Below are 17,985 nucleotides of genomic sequence, written 5' to 3'. Positions count from 1 at the left end.
TAAAAACTTTGTGGTTATATCCTTCCCTAATTTATCATAGCCTTAACGTCCTTAGACATATCATAGTTGTGTCGTTACCTGAATGTACCTTAGTCATAACGTTACAGGAACGTATCCTAACGCTATCGTTCTATCAATCTATCATAATCCTATCCCTTTCTACCCATAACCTAATCGTATTGTTTTATGAATCCATCGTGACCATATCGTTTTTATCAATCTGTCATACCCATAGCACTTCGATACGTAACCAAACCATAACGTTTCATGAACATGTCACGACCCGATTTTCGAGGCTTCGAAAATCAGACCGTGACTAAAAAGACGAAATCGAAAACAAACAAAAGGAAAATAAAAGAAAAGAAAACCAAAATAAAAATATAAAAATACTTTGAATTAAAACAAAAGAGAGAAATTTTGTTTGTTAATTATTACAAAAGAAATTGCAAATATAAAATGAAATACAAAAGACTCTAAAAGACCGAAAAGGGACTGACGCTCCGGAACGACCCCCTCTGTGACTGTACAACTCTCAAACGCTCCTCTACCTCGACCAGCAGCCAGTGAACACCTGAGAAAAATAAATGAGAACGGGATGAGTATAAAAATTATACTCAGTAAGCCACCTACTTGTAGGCTCTCTTCGCATCTTAATTTAACAGAACTTCCACGGTTTTCTAATTCGGTTCTAGGACATCGGGTTCTAACCTTAGTCTCTTGGGGCTTGCCCCTTGGGTTTCACCGGTTCATCGTCCTTTCATTAGTCACCTAGATGTTCCTTATGCCAAGCTAATATGATCGGTATCTCTCTATGAGGCGCTACCTCTACATGGCTATCTAGAACTACATGGTACCTAGCCTAGGGGTGTGCTGAATACCCCTACGCCCATATAGTCCTCCTATGGGGGGCGCGACCCAACCCGTTCCCATGCAGCTAATGGGCTGTACGACGTGGGGACACATTTCCCATGCGAAATGGCTAAGAATAGTAAGGACTGATCAGGGACCCTTGGTCCTCCCACGAAGCTATAGATACCGTTCTCACGCTAGCAATCTGTGAACCCTCCTAGGTACTTTCTTGCCGTGGTAAACCGCTAAGTTTCTAGGGTAAAATTAAGTCTGTCCAGAGCGACATATCGCTCCTAACAGAAATTCCCTAATCTTATCATAGAAATGGGCCCTAGCAATGAACAGAGGGTGCATGCAATCTTCTTCTAACATCATAGTATGTAATTCATGCAAACTAGGCATACCGGCTCAACGGGGCGATGACCTCCATCAAGCACCCAGAGCACGAAGTTCGCGCTCAATGGGACGAATTCGTCCATCAAGCACCCGAAACCCGGCATACACAACTCTAACATAAATTAAACGCACGCATACGTACAACGGAAGCTTAAGGCATACAAGCAACACTCAGAAAATTCACCCAACACATCATAACCATCCATCTAATTAAGCTCATTCATGGAGAGCTAATTCAAGGCAAAATTACTAACATGCATACATACAATCCAAGCGAACCCTACAAGTATTTCTTCCTAAATACCGGGTGGTGACTTACCTGGTTGACGCGTGCCCTTTCGCTAGCGTTTCTTTGCCCGTGAGGTGTCCAAAAATACTGATTTCTCTAAATTAAGTCCCTATCCACGTAAAAACAGTATTAGAACTGGAGCCGGGACAAAAATCGAGAAAACAGAAAACAACCGGGCCAAATTGGCCGTTCCACGCGCGCTCACGCGCCCAGCAGCACGCTGGAAGTGCGTGGCCACGCGCGCGGGAAGGCGCCAGCCGCAGGCTGCACGCGCGCCTGCCACGCGCGCCCAGTTCTGCACAGTCGCGGGTCGGCCGGCCCGGCCCGGCCCGGTCGGCTCGCGTTGCGATTCGGCCCGGCTTGCAGGCGATACGTGTCGACGCCTCGCTGGAGCTGCGTTGCTCCAGCCGGTGGTCGACGCGTGTCCGGCGCCTGTCGCCGCCCTCCGCCGCTCGCCGGCCGTTTTGTTTTTTTTTTTTTTTTTTTTTTTTTTTTTTTTTTGTTTCTTTCTTTCTTCTTCTTCTTCTTCTTCTTCTTCTCTGTCCTCTGAAAACCGAAACCCAGTCGGTTTTTGTTTTCCGATTTTCATATCTTTCGATCCGTAGATCGGATCAATATGATTCCTTCGGCAACGTTCTAGATCGTGTTACAGTCTACGTCCTCGTATTTTTTTTTTCGTAATTTTCGATTAACTACCGGACGAGTTAAGAAGGTCGGAATTTCGCTCACCGTTCTCGGACGACTCTCGGATCTCCGCCTTCGGGTTGAGGTCTCGGCCAAACTTCTTCACAGATCATGCGTAGAGTTGTTCCTAGATGAATATATCAAGATTTCAGATCTTGATTCACAAAGGAAAACAGTAGATCTGAGAAAACGTTCAAGATCCTTACCTTGCGGGTTTTCCGACTTCTTGATGAAAAATGGGACTCCGGCCACCCACATTCTCTTTTCCCTTCCAAGAAAGTCTCTTTGCATGATCTTCACCTCCTTGCATCATGATCTTCATCAGAATAGACTCCGGCGGTAGTTTTCGGTGAGTCTTCCGGCGGTTCATCCTTTCTCCTCTCTCTAGGTTCTCTCTGCCCCTTTCTCTCACTATCTCTCTTTTGCAGGATTATGGATGGGGTTTCGTTTGGACCCCTTAGGTGGTTGGAGGGGCAAATTTACCTATTTGCCCCTCTCAACTTTTCCTATATATATATATATATATATATATATATATATTTTTTTTTTTTTTTTTTTTTTCTTTTTCTTCTTTCTTCGGGTATTACAGAACATCTCATACTTCTATCGTTACATTACGTTTAGTGCATCCTTCTCGTATCCTATCTCAAATATACCATTGAACACATGGTACCGTAAGTATTATCATACAATTCACATATTATAACATATCATAAGCATATCGATTCACAAACATTTCACACATATCAATATATATGACACTTGTAGAACCACGGGCACAGTCAACATCAAATATAACCATACGGATGGTAAGGCCACCTACCTGATTAGCTTAGGCTGGTGTCCCCAATTTATCCTTCAGAAAGTTCGATTTGTCCTTTGTATTAAAGTCAACCTATATGAACATGACATCAATTTCAATCATTTCTCTAAATTTTATAATGCTCTAGTGTTATATTTCATGGGAATATTGCAGGAGTAAAGTCTTGAAATGTCCATATGTTAAAACTGTTTAACACTTTCCAAATCTTGATTTTTGGTTGTTTTTTTTTTTTTTACTTGTGTTCCTAATCTTATTTTGGTGTGTTTGTTACATTTTTTTTTTAATTATGTTACCAATTCGCCAATTTAATCAATTCATCATTTATGTTTTTTTTTTTTAAATTAGGTTAGTCATTACTTTTGGCTAATTTAATCTATTCTATTCTATTTATTTATTTATTTTTTATTTTTTTTGCTATTGATGGATATATCTTTCTAAAACATACTAAATAAAACTAAATAATTGGTTAGGGGAGGATATGAGATATAACTTAAGGTTAAATCTCTTTCCATATGAGAATAACTCATTCTCATGATCATCTTTGCTACCATGTACTAAATTAAGGATTTTATTTCTCTTGGGTCATAATTGAAGTTGTAGTTAGTCAATTATAATATTTGACATGCTAATTTTCAAAATACTTTAAATGGGTGTAAAGAAAGCATGAAAATAACTTAGTGTCACTATCTGACACGTATTGGGCATGTACTGAACACTTGTTAATACAATAGATACATTACAAAGTTATAATCCATCGTATCAGATACTTGACTTTGAATATATTTTGAGAGTGAAACGTACATTAAGCTTGTTTTTAAGTATACAAATATATGAACTTATTTATATGAATTTATTTCTAATATAAAATTGATAAATTTTTTGAAATAATTCTTTTTAATTAATGTATCATTGTCACATCGGTGTCTAGTTTTTTAAGAATGACATGTTACTGTTACGAACAGAAAAAGAAAACTGTAAAGATCAGAAGAATTGGGAGAAATCTCTCATCGGTGTCGGCTCGCGTTGCGATTCGGCCCGGCTTGCAGGCGACACGTGTCGACGCCTCGCTGGAGCTGCGTTGCTCCAGCCGGTGGTCGACGCGTGTCCGGCGCCTGTCGCCGCCCTCCGCCGCTCGCCGGCCGTTTTTTTTTTTTTTTTTTTTTTTTTTTTTTTTGTTTCTTTCTTTCTTCTTCTTCTTCTTCTTCTTCTTCTCTGTCCTCTGAAAACCGAAACCCAGTCGGTTTTTGTTTTCCGATTTTCATATCTTTCGATCCGTAGATCGGATCAATATGATTCCTTTGGCAACGTTCTAGATCGTGTTACACTCTACGTCCTCGTATTTTTTTTTTTCGTAATTTTCCATTAACTACCGGACGAGTTAAGAAGGTCGGAATTTCGCTCACCGTTCTCGGACGACTCTCGGATCTCCGCCTTCGGGTTGAGGTCTCGGCCAAACTTCTTCACAGATCATGCGTAGAGTTGTTCCTAGATGAATATATCAAGATTTCAGATCTTGATTCACAAAGGAAAACAGTAGATCTGAGAAAACGTTCAAGATCCTTACCTTGCGGGTTTTACGACTTCTTGATGAAAAATGGGACTCCGGCCACCCACATTCTCTTTTCCCTTCCAAGAAAGTCTCTTTGCATGATCTTCACCTCCTTGCATCATGATCTTCATCGGAATAGACTCCGGCGGTAGTTTTCGGTGAGTCTTCCGGCGGTTCATCCTTTCTCCTCTCTCTAGGTTCTCTCTGCCCCTTTCTCTCACTATCTCTCTTTTGCAGGATTATGGATGGGGTTTCGTTTGGACCCCTTAGGTGGTTGGAGGGGCAAATTTACCTATTTGCCCCTCTCAACTTTTCCTATATATATATATATTGTTTTTTTTTTTTTTTTTTTTCTTTTTCTTCTTTCTTCGGGTATTACAAATTCTCCCCTCCTTAGGAACTTTCGTCCCCGAAAGTAGCTATCTCTTGGAAGAGTTTGGGATAGGCCTCTCTCCCGTCTTCTTTACGTCCTCGAGTTGCCTCTTCATTAAGGTGGTTACTCCCACGAGACTTTTACTAAGGTGGTCGCTCTTTCATACCATGGTCTGACCCGATAGGGTCTGGTACCCGTATAGGCGTACCATCTCTTTGACATATAACTTATCTCATCGATCTACTCGATAAGTGGTCTCATCTGGGATGAGGTGAGTTGTCTTGGTTGGTCTACCCCAAGTATCCAAATCACGTTACGAGTCTGTTTAGTCTTTGGCAAACCCGAGACAAAACCCACACTCACTACTTCTCATTGAAGGACTGTAGCAATCTTGTTAGGCGCTATTTCGATGACTTAACCTGCTAGCAGCATCGTCTTACGAAACCCGCCATGTCTCTCTTCATTCCCAAGCCACCCATAGTATCTCTTCAGATAACTTCGTACATCCTAGGTGGAACGTATCAGATGTATTGTGGCTTCAGCTAAAATGTCTTTTAGGATTTCCTCGTCTCAGGGAACACCTAGGCAGCCTTGCCAGTGCAAGACCCCGTCTGAGGAGATAGAACACCTAGTTGGCTTTTCCACCCCAGTCTGACTCCACACTTTGTTAAGGTGTTCATCAGATCTCTGGGCATCAAAGACACGTTTTCATAAAGTGGGTTGCATGGTCATCTATGCTATCTTAGCGATATTACCATTAACTGCAACCCCAGTTTCTAGCATTCTTCCTTCCATCTTGTAACTTTGCTTGCTTGGTGATCATTGCAGATGTATGAACGGTTTGTGTCATTCCATCTGTACGACCAAGTACCCGAGGTTATTTAGTCAGTGTATGCTTGCACTTTTCTCCATGCTCGTAATGTTGCCATGTCACCATGGCAAGCACGGTCAGTGCTAGTTAAAGGTCATGAGTAGGGTAATTTTGTCCGTGCTCTTTCTGCTTTCTTGAAGGGTAAGCTACTGCCTCACCATTCTGCGTAAGCACGCACCCTAAGCCCTTACATGAGGCATTTCTATACGTTACAAGGTTGTCCAGCCCATCTTGAACTGCTGCAGTCACCAACCTTTGCTTAAGTTTCTGGAAACTCTTTCCGCCTACTGGTATTCAATCGAAGGGTTTTCCCTCCTTGGTTAACTTTGCAGGCGCTGCAGAGATCTTGGAAATATCACGTACGAGTCTTGATAAGCGCCTACACTGCTGGAATTTGCAAAGCTAGAGGTCCTTCTAGAATCCTTGCAAAACGCTCACAGAGAAAGCTAACTTAACGGATTGATTCCAACCAAGAGCTGGTTAGAAGATGAATGACTCTTAGATCGAACTTGGAATCTATGATGGTCACTCTTAGATACCAAGACAATTCACTCCAGAATTAGCTTGATCAAAACTAATTCAATGAATCGATTTAAACATCAAACCTAAAGTAAGGTTTGAAAAAGAATAACACCAAAAGGGTATCAAGAAAACACACGTTTTTTTTTCTGTATTCAACAAAATTCCATTACATGCCTTTAAATAGGTCTAAAAGGTAACCCTAACATAATAAAGTTCAGCCACCAACTACAAATGCTATTAAATAAAAATTGAAGCAAATAAGGCATTAATAAATTTCCTTAATTGGTAATTCAACTACCAAAGGCAAGTCTTCTAATTACTTTCCATCCTTAATTGGTAATTCAACTACCAAAGGCAAGTCTTCTAATTACTTTCCAATATCAGCCATTCCATTATCTTCTTGATTTGATATGCTAATGCTATAGAGATTTTTGGGCTCAAAAGACTTTGTTTCAACCTGTACACTAGCTAGCTTTTGAAGATGCAATGTATAGGCCTCTTGAATCTTCTTAACTTTGCTTCTTGTAATCGGTCCTTCGAGTACATGCACGTGATCAGTTGTTGGGTTCATATCAAGTCTTTCGAAAGATTTCTAGAACTTTGTACCTTAGTGACTGTGGTCAGTTTTGGCCACCTCATAGCTACTTCAATCTTAGCGGTGTCTACGATGAATTCTCCACTTGACACCACATAACTTCGGATGTCATCTCAGACAGCCAAAACTTGCTTTGGGGAACTTAGCGTACAATTGGTGTGTCCTTAACATCATCATAACTTTCTCCCGAGTGTTCCTTGTCAACTAATTCCATCTTGGTGTACAACGACACATTGTCATTGAAGTCGTCTTTGACGATAACAAGAAAATCTCTTAAACATTCGATTTGTCTAAACCTAAACCTTAGCAAGACATTGATCAGGTCGAAAGGCTTATCGATCAACTTTCCTTCCTCGTGATTGCTCCTAATAGTTGCCTTCGATATATCACTCTCCTTGATCCACATAAGAGGTATCCTAAACTTGTCGAGACCCTTACAATCCTTACTACTTCACCAAGAATGGTCTCGTAGCTACCTCCCAATTGGCCAACATAGGTCTTTCCTCATAACGAGATAACTTGTCATGTAACTTGCCTAAGTACTAATACTCATCTGAGCTAAATGCAGGCTCTTTTGAAAATAAAGGTTCCTTGTATAAGTCCTCTGCATTCACCTAGGCCAACTCATGTAGTGTCTTATGATTGATCAAGTCCCATTTCCTTTCGTAGTGATATCTTATATTGGCTCGTGTGTGTGCATCCATCAAGTTCTTGTAAAGGAGCCTATGGAACTCACTAAAAACTCTTGTTTGGTAGTTTTATCTATGTCCAAGGTTTTCCGCAAGACACATTATGTCTTCTGCTCCCCTTACTAGTGCACTATCACTATCTCACTACTCTTCAGGTAGTTTCTAAACTCACGTTATCTAGCATCTCTACCTCTGTCTGAGCATGCTTCACAAGTATTTTGTTACACTCATGTGTGAAACTGGAGTTCTACCCTTTTGTAGTCCAGATCACTTATACAAGGGTTGGTTCTTATTAACGCCCATCTAGACTTTCTTCCTTCAAACGACAAAGGCATGACCATAGCTTGGCCTCTTTTCTTGTTGTTCTCAACCCTGAGGTTCGCTGGACTTACCTTGACAGTTCCACGTCCCTCACCTTGTGAGCATACATGCCCTGACCAAAGGATAGGTTAGAACGCAGTTTCATGGTCCTGATAACCACGTACTGCTTTTTGAACTCGGTCCTCTCCACCAAGGTCCAAAGCGACTTGTCATCCATTAGGTGATCCTCTAGTAGAAATATCCTACACCCCATGACTCATTAGTGGCATAAAGCGCACATCTCACTCATGGAAGTCCATGAACCTGAACTTATATCATGAAGACTCCAACCAACCTGGAAGCCAGGGCCTCCACAGCTTCACTCTCTCTGTTGGTGAATCTTATTTCTCGACTTCCAACTTAACCAAACTCACCCGTGAAAATGGTTTGCTTGAGGGGTGCTTAATTCCTATAGTGGTCGCCCTTACTTGTAAGAACGATATTGTTTGGGTCTATTATGTGGTTTGTGCACCAAGACTGCCCTATACTGTCTAGGCCTACTACGTAGTCTCCACGGAGGCATGCTTGACATCTAGAATTATGGTTGTGGGAGGCTGAGCCATAGGTATACCATCTCTTACTAGACCTTAGAAGGTCTGATATACATTTCTATGGGTTGGACGTCACGCACTTTGCGAAGTCACCCATTTGTCTTCCTAAGCTCAGTAAGTTATAACGTGAACCCTCTCGGCTTCCTCACAATAACTCGAATCTAGCATCGACAGTAATAGAGTGAACTTTCACTATTAAACACTCTAAAGTGTAATCATAGTTACCACTTTTTCAAGACAAACATCAAATTTTTACAGCCTTGCAACCACTCATATCCTACTAAACAGGGTTAAAATGCATACCTGGTCGCGGCGAGGCGTGTCGTTGAGTTGAGTCACAGAGGTGTACGACTCTCTATCCTAGAAAAAGTCTACAGAATCTAAAACCGACTGCTCTGATACCAATCTGTCACGACCCGATTTTCGAGGCTTCGAAAATCAGACCGTGACTAAAAAGACGAAATCGAAAACAAACAAAAGGAAAATAAAAGAAAAGAAAACCAAAATAAAAATATAAAAATACTTTGAATTAAAACAAAAGAGAGAAATTTTGTTTGTTAATTATTACAAAAGAAATTGCAAATATAAAATGAAATACAAAAGACTCTAAAAGACCGAAAAGGGACTGACGCTCCGGAACGACCCCCTCTGTGACTGTACAACTCTCAAACGCTCCTCTACCTCGACCAGCAGCCAGTGAACACCTGAGAAAAATAAATGAGAACGGGATGAGTATAAAAATTATACTCAGTAAGCCACCTACTTGTAGGCTCTCTTCGCATCTTAATTTAACAGAACTTCCACGGTTTTCTAATTCGGTTCTAGGACATCGGGTTCTAACCTTAGTCTCTTGGGGCTTGCCCCTTGGGTTTCACCGGTTCATCGTCCTTTCATTAGTCACCTAGATGTTCCTTATGCCAAGCTAATATGATCGGTATCTCTCTATGAGGCGCTACCTCTACATGGCTATCTAGAACTACATGGTACCTAGCCTAGGGGTGTGCTGAATACCCCTACGCCCATATAGTCCTCCTATGGGGGGCGCGACCCAACCCGTTCCCATGCAGCTAATGGGCTGTACGACGTGGGGACACATTTCCCATGCGAAATGGCTAAGAATAGTAAGGACTGATCAGGGACCCTTGGTCCTCCCACGAAGCTATAGATACCGTTCTCACGCTAGCAATCTGTGAACCCTCCTAGGTACTTTCTTGCCGTGGTAAACCGCTAAGTTTCTAGGGTAAAATTAAGTCTGTCCAGAGCGACATATCGCTCCTAACAGAAATTCCCTAATCTTATCATAGAAATGGGCCCTAGCAATGAACAGAGGGTGCATGCAATCTTCTTCTAACATCATAGTATGTAATTCATGCAAACTAGGCATACCGGCTCAACGGGGCGATGACCTCCATCAAGCACCCAGAGCACGAAGTTCGCGCTCAATGGGACGAATTCGTCCATCAAGCACCCGAAACCCGGCATACACAACTCTAACATAAATTAAACGCACGCATACGTACAACGGAAGCTTAAGGCATACAAGCAACACTCAGAAAATTCACCCAACACATCATAACCATCCATCTAATTAAGCTCATTCATGGAGAGCTAATTCAAGGCAAAATTACTAACATGCATACATACAATCCAAGCGAACCCTACAAGTATTTCTTCCTAAATACCGGGTGGTGACTTACCTGGTTGACGCGTGCCCTTTCGCTAGCGTTTCTTTGCCCGTGAGGTGTCCAAAAATACTGATTTCTCTAAATTAAGTCCCTATCCACGTAAAAACAGTATTAGAACTGGAGCCGGGACAAAAATCGAGAAAACAGAAAACAACCGGGCCAAATTGGCCGTTCCACGCGCGCTCACGCGCCCAGCAGCACGCTGGAAGTGCGTGGCCACGCGCGCGGGAAGGCGCCAGCCGCAGGCTGCACGCGCGCCTGCCACGCGCGCCCAGTTCTGCACAGTCGCGGGTCGGCCGGCCCGGCCCGGCCCGGTCGGCTCGCGTTGCGATTCGGCCCGGCTTGCAGGCGATACGTGTCGACGCCTCGCTGGAGCTGCGTTGCTCCAGCCGGTGGTCGACGCGTGTCCGGCGCCTGTCGCCGCCCTCCGCCGCTCGCCGGCCGTTTTGTTTTTTTTTTTTTTTTTTTTTTTTTTTTTTTTTTGTTTCTTTCTTTCTTCTTCTTCTTCTTCTTCTTCTTCTCTGTCCTCTGAAAACCGAAACCCAGTCGGTTTTTGTTTTCCGATTTTCATATCTTTCGGTCCGTAGATCGGATCAATATGATTCCTTCGGCAACGTTCTAGATCGTGTTACAGTCTACGTCCTCGTATTTTTTTTTTCGTAATTTTCGATTAACTACCGGACGAGTTAAGAAGGTCGGAATTTCGCTCACCGTTCTCGGACGACTCTCGGATCTCCGCCTTCGGGTTGAGGTCTCGGCCAAACTTCTTCACAGATCATGCGTAGAGTTGTTCCTAGATGAATATATCAAGATTTCAGATCTTGATTCACAAAGGAAAACAGTAGATCTGAGAAAACGTTCAAGATCCTTACCTTGCGGGTTTTCCGACTTCTTGATGAAAAATGGGACTCCGGCCACCCACATTCTCTTTTCCCTTCCAAGAAAGTCTCTTTGCATGATCTTCACCTCCTTGCATCATGATCTTCATCAGAATAGACTCCGGCGGTAGTTTTCGGTGAGTCTTCCGGCGGTTCATCCTTTCTCCTCTCTCTAGGTTCTCTCTGCCCCTTTCTCTCACTATCTCTCTTTTGCAGGATTATGGATGGGGTTTCGTTTGGACCCCTTAGGTGGTTGGAGGGGCAAATTTACCTATTTGCCCCTCTCAACTTTTCCTATATATATATATATATATATATATATTTTTTTTTTTTTTTTTTTTTTTTCTTTTTCTTCTTTCTTCGGGTATTACAGAACATCTCATACTTCTATCGTTACATTACGTTTAGTGCATCCTTCTCGTATCCTATCTCAAATATACCATTGAACACATGGTACCGTAAGTATTATCATACAATTCACATATTATAACATATCATAAGCATATCGATTCACAAACATTTCACACATATCAATATATATGACACTTGTAGAACCACGGGCACAGTCAACATCAAATATAACCATACGGATGGTAAGGCCACCTACCTGATTAGCTTAGGCTGGTGTCCCCAATTTATCCTTCAGAAAGTTCGATTTGTCCTTTGTATTAAAGTCAACCTATATGAACATGACATCAATTTCAATCATTTCTCTAAATTTTATAATGCTCTAGTGTTATATTTCATGGGAATATTGCAGGAGTAAAGTCTTGAAATGTCCATATGTTAAAACTGTTTAACACTTTCCAAATCTTGATTTTTGGTTGTTTTTTTTTTTTTTACTTGTGTTCCTAATCTTATTTTGGTGTGTTTGTTACATTTTTTTTTTAATTATGTTACCAATTCGCCAATTTAATCAATTCATCATTTATGTTTTTTTTTTTAAATTAGGTTAGTCATTACTTTTGGCTAATTTAATCTATTCTATTCTATTCTATTTATTTATTTTTTATTTTTTTTGCTATTGATGGATATATCTTTCTAAAACATACTAAATAAAACTAAATAATTGGTTAGGGGAGGATATGAGATATAACTTAAGGTTAAATCTCTTTCCATATGAGAATAACTCATTCTCATGATCATCTTTGCTACCATGTACTAAATTAAGGATTTTATTTCTCTTGGGTCATAATTGAAGTTGTAGTTAGTCAATTATAATATTTGACATGCTAATTTTCAAAATACTTTAAATGGGTGTAAAGAAAGCATGAAAATAACTTAGTGTCACTATCTGACACGTATTGGGCATGTACTGAACACTTGTTAATACAATAGATACATTACAAAGTTATAATCCATCGTATCAGATACTTGACTTTGAATATATTTTGAGAGTGAAACGTACATTAAGCTTGTTTTTAAGTATACAAATATATGAACTTATTTATATGAATTTATTTCTAATATAAAATTGATAAATTTTTTGAAATAATTCTTTTTAATTAATGTATCATTGTCACATCGGTGTCTAGTTTTTTAAGAATGACATGTTACTGTTACGAACAGAAAAAGAAAACTGTAAAGATCAGAAGAATTGGGAGAAATCTCTCATCCAATTGAAGAATGACTAAATCAAATCTAATTCAAATAACTCGATCAAATCTAATCCAAATAACTCAATCAAATCTAATCCTAAGAGTTACCCTATCTATTTGGTATCATATTTAAGTCTCGTATCTATATCTCATTTTTATTTTCGTGACTCTGAGATATTTTGCTTTTATAAATAGATATCTTCACGAAAATAAGTTTAATTTATGTTGAGATGGAGAATAAAAATTGACACTTAAAGGACGTTGATACTTGGGACTTTGATTTCTCTTAGTGTGAAACTTGCATCTTGCAATTACTTGGGGTAGAGTGTGTGTTTTACTTAAAATTCACTCAATAGAAAATAATCAAATAACCAACCATACTTGAGAGATGATAACTTTTTTTTTTTTTAATCTTTGAGAAATAAGAAAGAATAAAAATTAAAACATGGCATGAATCACATCTTCTTCAATCTTTGTTTTGTTCTCCTAAATGTAAAAAAAGAAAAAAAAAATATATTATATATTTTTAGATATAATTTAAGATGACCTATTTAATAAAACTCCATCCAAACTTCCTCTCATAAATTTAATTATTATTTGTATACAATTGTTAATATGTAAGAAAATAGACGTACAGAATGTTTATACTATTGGTAATACACTAGTCTTGGTTGTTTGACTAAAACAATGCAACCATTGTCCAAACTAAAGAATTTGATTCGAAGCTATCTCCTAATAGAGGGATGCTCAATTAGACTTTGTTGTAAGATTCGACCCTATCAATTTGAATAGCGTTCTCCAACTATAAATATTGAACTCCAAAGTATTAATGAGCAAAGTAAGTTTGTTGAAACTATCTATAAAAGTGTTCCAAAGTGAGTCGTGGAGAAGATTTGCCTTAAAATCTAGTTCCAATTAAGGATGTCAATGACGAAAAAGTGCAAGCTGTTGGAAGGTTTGCTGTGAAAAATTTCAGAGGTGGTAGATATAATTTAATTTACAAGCGTGTGGTGAATGGTCTTTTCAGTCACATATAGGCTTTAACCCCAAATTTTATATTATTGTGATAAAAGCTATAAATGACAATAATATTCATTAGTCAGATATTACAATTGTGAAGAAGTTCCGTCATATGCATCGGACTACCGCCATCCTATAAGAAGCTATAAATGACAATAATATTCATTAGTCAGATATTGCAATTGTGAAGAAGTTCTTATCTTTTAACGAATTCATCAAATTCCCTCTCCACAAGTAGCAGTATAACTAGATTGCTTTCTTTAGACTTATAAGTCCTCTCTCTATATGTGGTTGTGGGAAACTAGATTGTTTTCTTTACTTACAATAAGTCCTCTCTCTATATGGGACATTACTCTCTTTTATCTATAAGAATGGCATAGCCAAAGTCCTCTCTATATGTGCCTGTGGGACACTAGATTGCTTTCTTTACTTACAATAAGTCCTCTCTCTATATGAGACATTACTCTCTTTTATCTATAAGGCTTTCTTTACTTACAATAAGTCCTCTCTCTCTATATGGGATCTCTTGTACCCACCTTATACATAACATGTTAAATTAACTCATACTTAAAAAAACAAAAACAATCTCTCTCTTTTGGAGATTCGAGGTATTGATCCCCGTACCCCGTACCATCTGAGCTATATCCCCACAATTTTTGCATCACAAAACCCTAAATTTATCGTCATCAATAATAGTGACAATGAAGAAATATTACTACCCAACATGACATGAATAAGGAAAAATTGAAAAGAAATAATATATTTAATAATAGATAGTCTTATTTTTGGAGATGCGGGGTATCGATCCTCGTACCTCTTGCATGCAAAGCAAGCGCTCTACCATCTGAGCTACATCCCCATGATTTGTTCATCATAAAACCCTAAATGTCCCATCATCAATAATAGTGAAAATAAAAAAATATCAAAATATTAATAACAAATAGTTTGGTTTGGTGATGCGGGGCATGGATAATTGTGAAAATGAAAAAATATAATAACAAATTAAATACTTTCTTTTGGAGATGCAGGCTATCAATCCCCGTATAACTCGCATGCAAAGCGAGCGCTCTACCATCTAAGCTACATCTCCACAATTTTTACGTCACAAAACCCTAAACGTCTCGTCATGAATAATAGTGAAAATGAAAAAAATATCGCTACTCAATATGTCATAAATAAGGAAATATTGAATAGAAATAAAATAGTAATAACGAATAGTTTCTTTTGGAGATGCGAGGTATCGATCCCGGTATCTCTCGCATGCTACATTCCCACGATTTTACATCAAAAAACTCTAAACTTCCAGTCATCAATATATTGAAAGTGAAAAACTATCCCCGCTCATTATGTAGTAAATAAGGAAAAATTTAAAAGAACTAATATGTTTAGTAATCGTTTCCTTTGTTGATGCCTGGTATCGATCCCAGTACTTCTCACATGGGATGCAAACGCTCTACCATCTAAGCTATATCCTCAAGATTCTTATGTCACAAAATCCTAAACACCTCGTCATCAATAATAGTGAAAATAAAAAAATAACGCTATTCATTATGTCATAAATAAGGAAAAATTGAATAGAAATAAAGTAATAACGAATAGTTTCTTTTGGAGATATGAGGTATCGATCCGATCCCCGTACCTCTCGCATGCTAAGCAAGCAATCTACCATCTAAGCTACATTCCCACAATACTTATATCAGAAAATCCTAAATGTTCTGTCATCAATTCTAGTGAAAATGAAAAAATATCTCCGCTAATTATGTCATAAATAAGGAAAGGTTGAATAGAAGTAAAATATTAATAACAAATAGTTTCTTTTGGAGATGTGGGATATCCCCTTACCTTGAGCTCTACCATCTAAGCTACATCCCCACAATTCTTGCATCATAAAACCCTAAATTTCCCATCATAAGCTACATCCCCACAATTCTTGCATCATAATACATTTCCCATCATAAGCTACATCCCCACAACCTCAAATTCCCATCATCAATAATAGTGAAAATGAAGAAAATCTAGAGATGCAGGGTATCGATCCCCATACCTCTCGCATGCAAAGCGAGTACTTACCATCTAAGCTATATCCCCACAATTCTGATGTCACAAAATAAACATTTTGTCATCAATAATAGTGAAAATGAAAAACTATCCTTGCTCATTATGTCCTGAATAAGAAAAAATTGAAAAGAAATAACATATTTAGTAATCGATTCAATCAGAGATGCAAGGTATTGATCCCCGTACTTTCCACATGGGAAATGAACGCTCTACCATTTGAACTACATCCCTATGATTCTTACATCAAAAAACCCTAAATGTCGCTTCATCAATAATTGTGAAAATGAAAAAGTATCTCTGCATATTATGTCATAAATAAGAAAATATTGAATAGAAATAAAATATTAATAATAAATAGTTTCTTTTGGAGATGCGAGGTATCGATCCTCGTACCTCTCGTATGCTAAGCCGTACCTCTCGCATGCTAAGCGAAGCTACATCCCCACAATTCTTGCATCACAAAACCCTAAATTTTCCATCATCAATAATAGTGAAAATGAAGAATATTGCTACTCAACCTGTCATGAATAAGGAAAAATTGAAAAGAAATAATTTTCAATAATATATTTAATAATAGATAGTTTTATTTTGGAGATGCGTGGTATCTATCCCCGTACCTCTCGCATGCAAAGCAAGCGGTCTACCATTTGAGCTACATCCCCACGATTCTTATGTCACAAAATCCTAAACGTCTCGTCATCAATAATAGTGACATGAAAAACTATCCCCGCTCATTATGGCGTAAATAAGAAAAAATTGAAAAGAAATAATATATTTAGTGATCGATTCATTTGGAGATGCATGGTATCAACCCCGTACTTTCCACATCAGAAGTGAGCGCTCTACTATCTGAACTACATCCCCACGATTCTTACATCAGAAAACCCTAAACCTCCCGTCATCAATAATTGTAAAAATGAAAAAATATCTACGCTCATTATTTCATAAACAAGGAAAGATGGAATAATATATTTAGTGATAATGAAAAAATATCTACGCTCATTATTTCATAAGTTTAGTGATCGATTCATTTGGAGATGCAAGGTATCGATCTCCGTACTTTCCACACCGGAAGCGAGCGCTCTACCATCTGAGCTACATCCCCACGATTCTTACATTAAAAAATCCTAAACCTCCCGTCATCAGTAATTGTGAAAATGAAAAATATCTCCGCTCATTATTTCATAAATAAGGAAAGATGTAATAGAAATAAAATATTAATAACATAGTTTACATACGTGTCACTTGTGTTATTTTAATGTGTTTATTTACTTGGTAAATGTCTTTCATACTACAATCTCATGAAGGGGCATTTTGAGAATCGAACTTTCATACCACTAGACCAAATGCCCTTGTTATACCACTTGAAACATATGTATGAAGCCTTAGGCCTAGGTATTAAGGTCGTATTGCAGGAGTTCGGATGTAGAATTTGTCTTGGAGAATAAAGAGCATGATGGTAAGTATAAAATGTCGAATATGAAGTTAGGTTGATTTCGAATATGAAGTCCTTAGATAAGAAAAGATTTAGACATAGGGGCATTTCACGAATTGAACTCAAAACCTCTTGCACCCCAAGTGAGAATCATACCACTAAACCAAATGCCTTTTCTTGAACACCCAATATTTTTAGCTTCTACTCAAATATATTTTTCTCTTAGTAGTTGGAGGGCTATAAAACGAAAAGTTGAATTGTTATAATATACAAGGGTTATCAAATAAACCAACAACCCAACAAAAGAAACAAACTAATCAATTTTGGTTGGATTGATTCGATTCAGTTCATCAGTTTGTTTGATTTAATTTTTCTACTTTGGCTCGTATGACAAGAAAATAAAGTTGTATTGAATGCACCTTAGTTTCATTTATGACATATGAAACATAATTGCATTAATAATACTCAGAGTTGGAGTCTATAAGCATTTCATGAACTTCAGTGCAATTCATGCTTCATTAAAGATGAGATGAACTTTAGTTAGGTAAGAGGAACTTTAAATTACTTCATGTGGAGCTTCAATTACTATATGCTAGTTACAATCTTTAGGATTGACTAATTGGATACGAATTCATGGATTTAGGAAAATTTTTGTGTAATTATCAACTACAACTTATGTTTTCAAATTTTTAGGACATAATTTAGGTAGTTGCTTTTATGAGTCGTAAACTTGTTTCTTTGCATAATATGGATTTAGTTG

At 38.4% G+C, this 17,985-nt stretch overlaps 2 long non-coding RNA genes and 1 other non-coding gene across 3 annotated transcripts; all 3 read right to left on the bottom strand.

Moving 5' to 3' along the window:
- Window positions 1-373: 373 nt before the first annotated feature.
- LOC147790772 (uncharacterized) lies at window positions 374-2,614 on the bottom strand. The gene is made up of 4 exons (XR_015422674.1): window positions 2,425-2,614; window positions 2,264-2,345; window positions 1,565-1,643; window positions 374-571 (listed from the first exon to the last, which is right to left on the bottom strand). It is a non-coding gene; the product is annotated as an uncharacterized LOC147790772 (long non-coding RNA).
- Window positions 2,615-9,057: 6,443 nt separating this feature from the next.
- Window positions 9,058-11,298, bottom strand: LOC111808615 (uncharacterized). Its single transcript, XR_015422673.1, has 4 exons — window positions 11,109-11,298; window positions 10,948-11,029; window positions 10,249-10,327; window positions 9,058-9,255 (listed from the first exon to the last, which is right to left on the bottom strand). It is a non-coding gene; the product is annotated as an uncharacterized LOC111808615 (long non-coding RNA).
- A 3,220-nt stretch (window positions 11,299-14,518) lies between these two features.
- Window positions 14,519-14,591, bottom strand: TRNAA-UGC (transfer RNA alanine (anticodon UGC)). The gene has a single exon. It is a non-coding gene; the product is annotated as a tRNA-Ala (tRNA).
- Window positions 14,592-17,985: the final 3,394 nt, after the last annotated feature.

Source organism: Cucurbita pepo, chromosome 10, assembly GCF_057944985.1.
Source record: "Cucurbita pepo subsp. pepo isolate OVF chromosome 10, ASM5794498v1, whole genome shotgun sequence".
Taxonomy (NCBI): Eukaryota; Viridiplantae; Streptophyta; class Magnoliopsida; order Cucurbitales; family Cucurbitaceae; genus Cucurbita; species Cucurbita pepo.
This window is presented reverse-complemented; position numbering and strand designations above follow the sequence as displayed.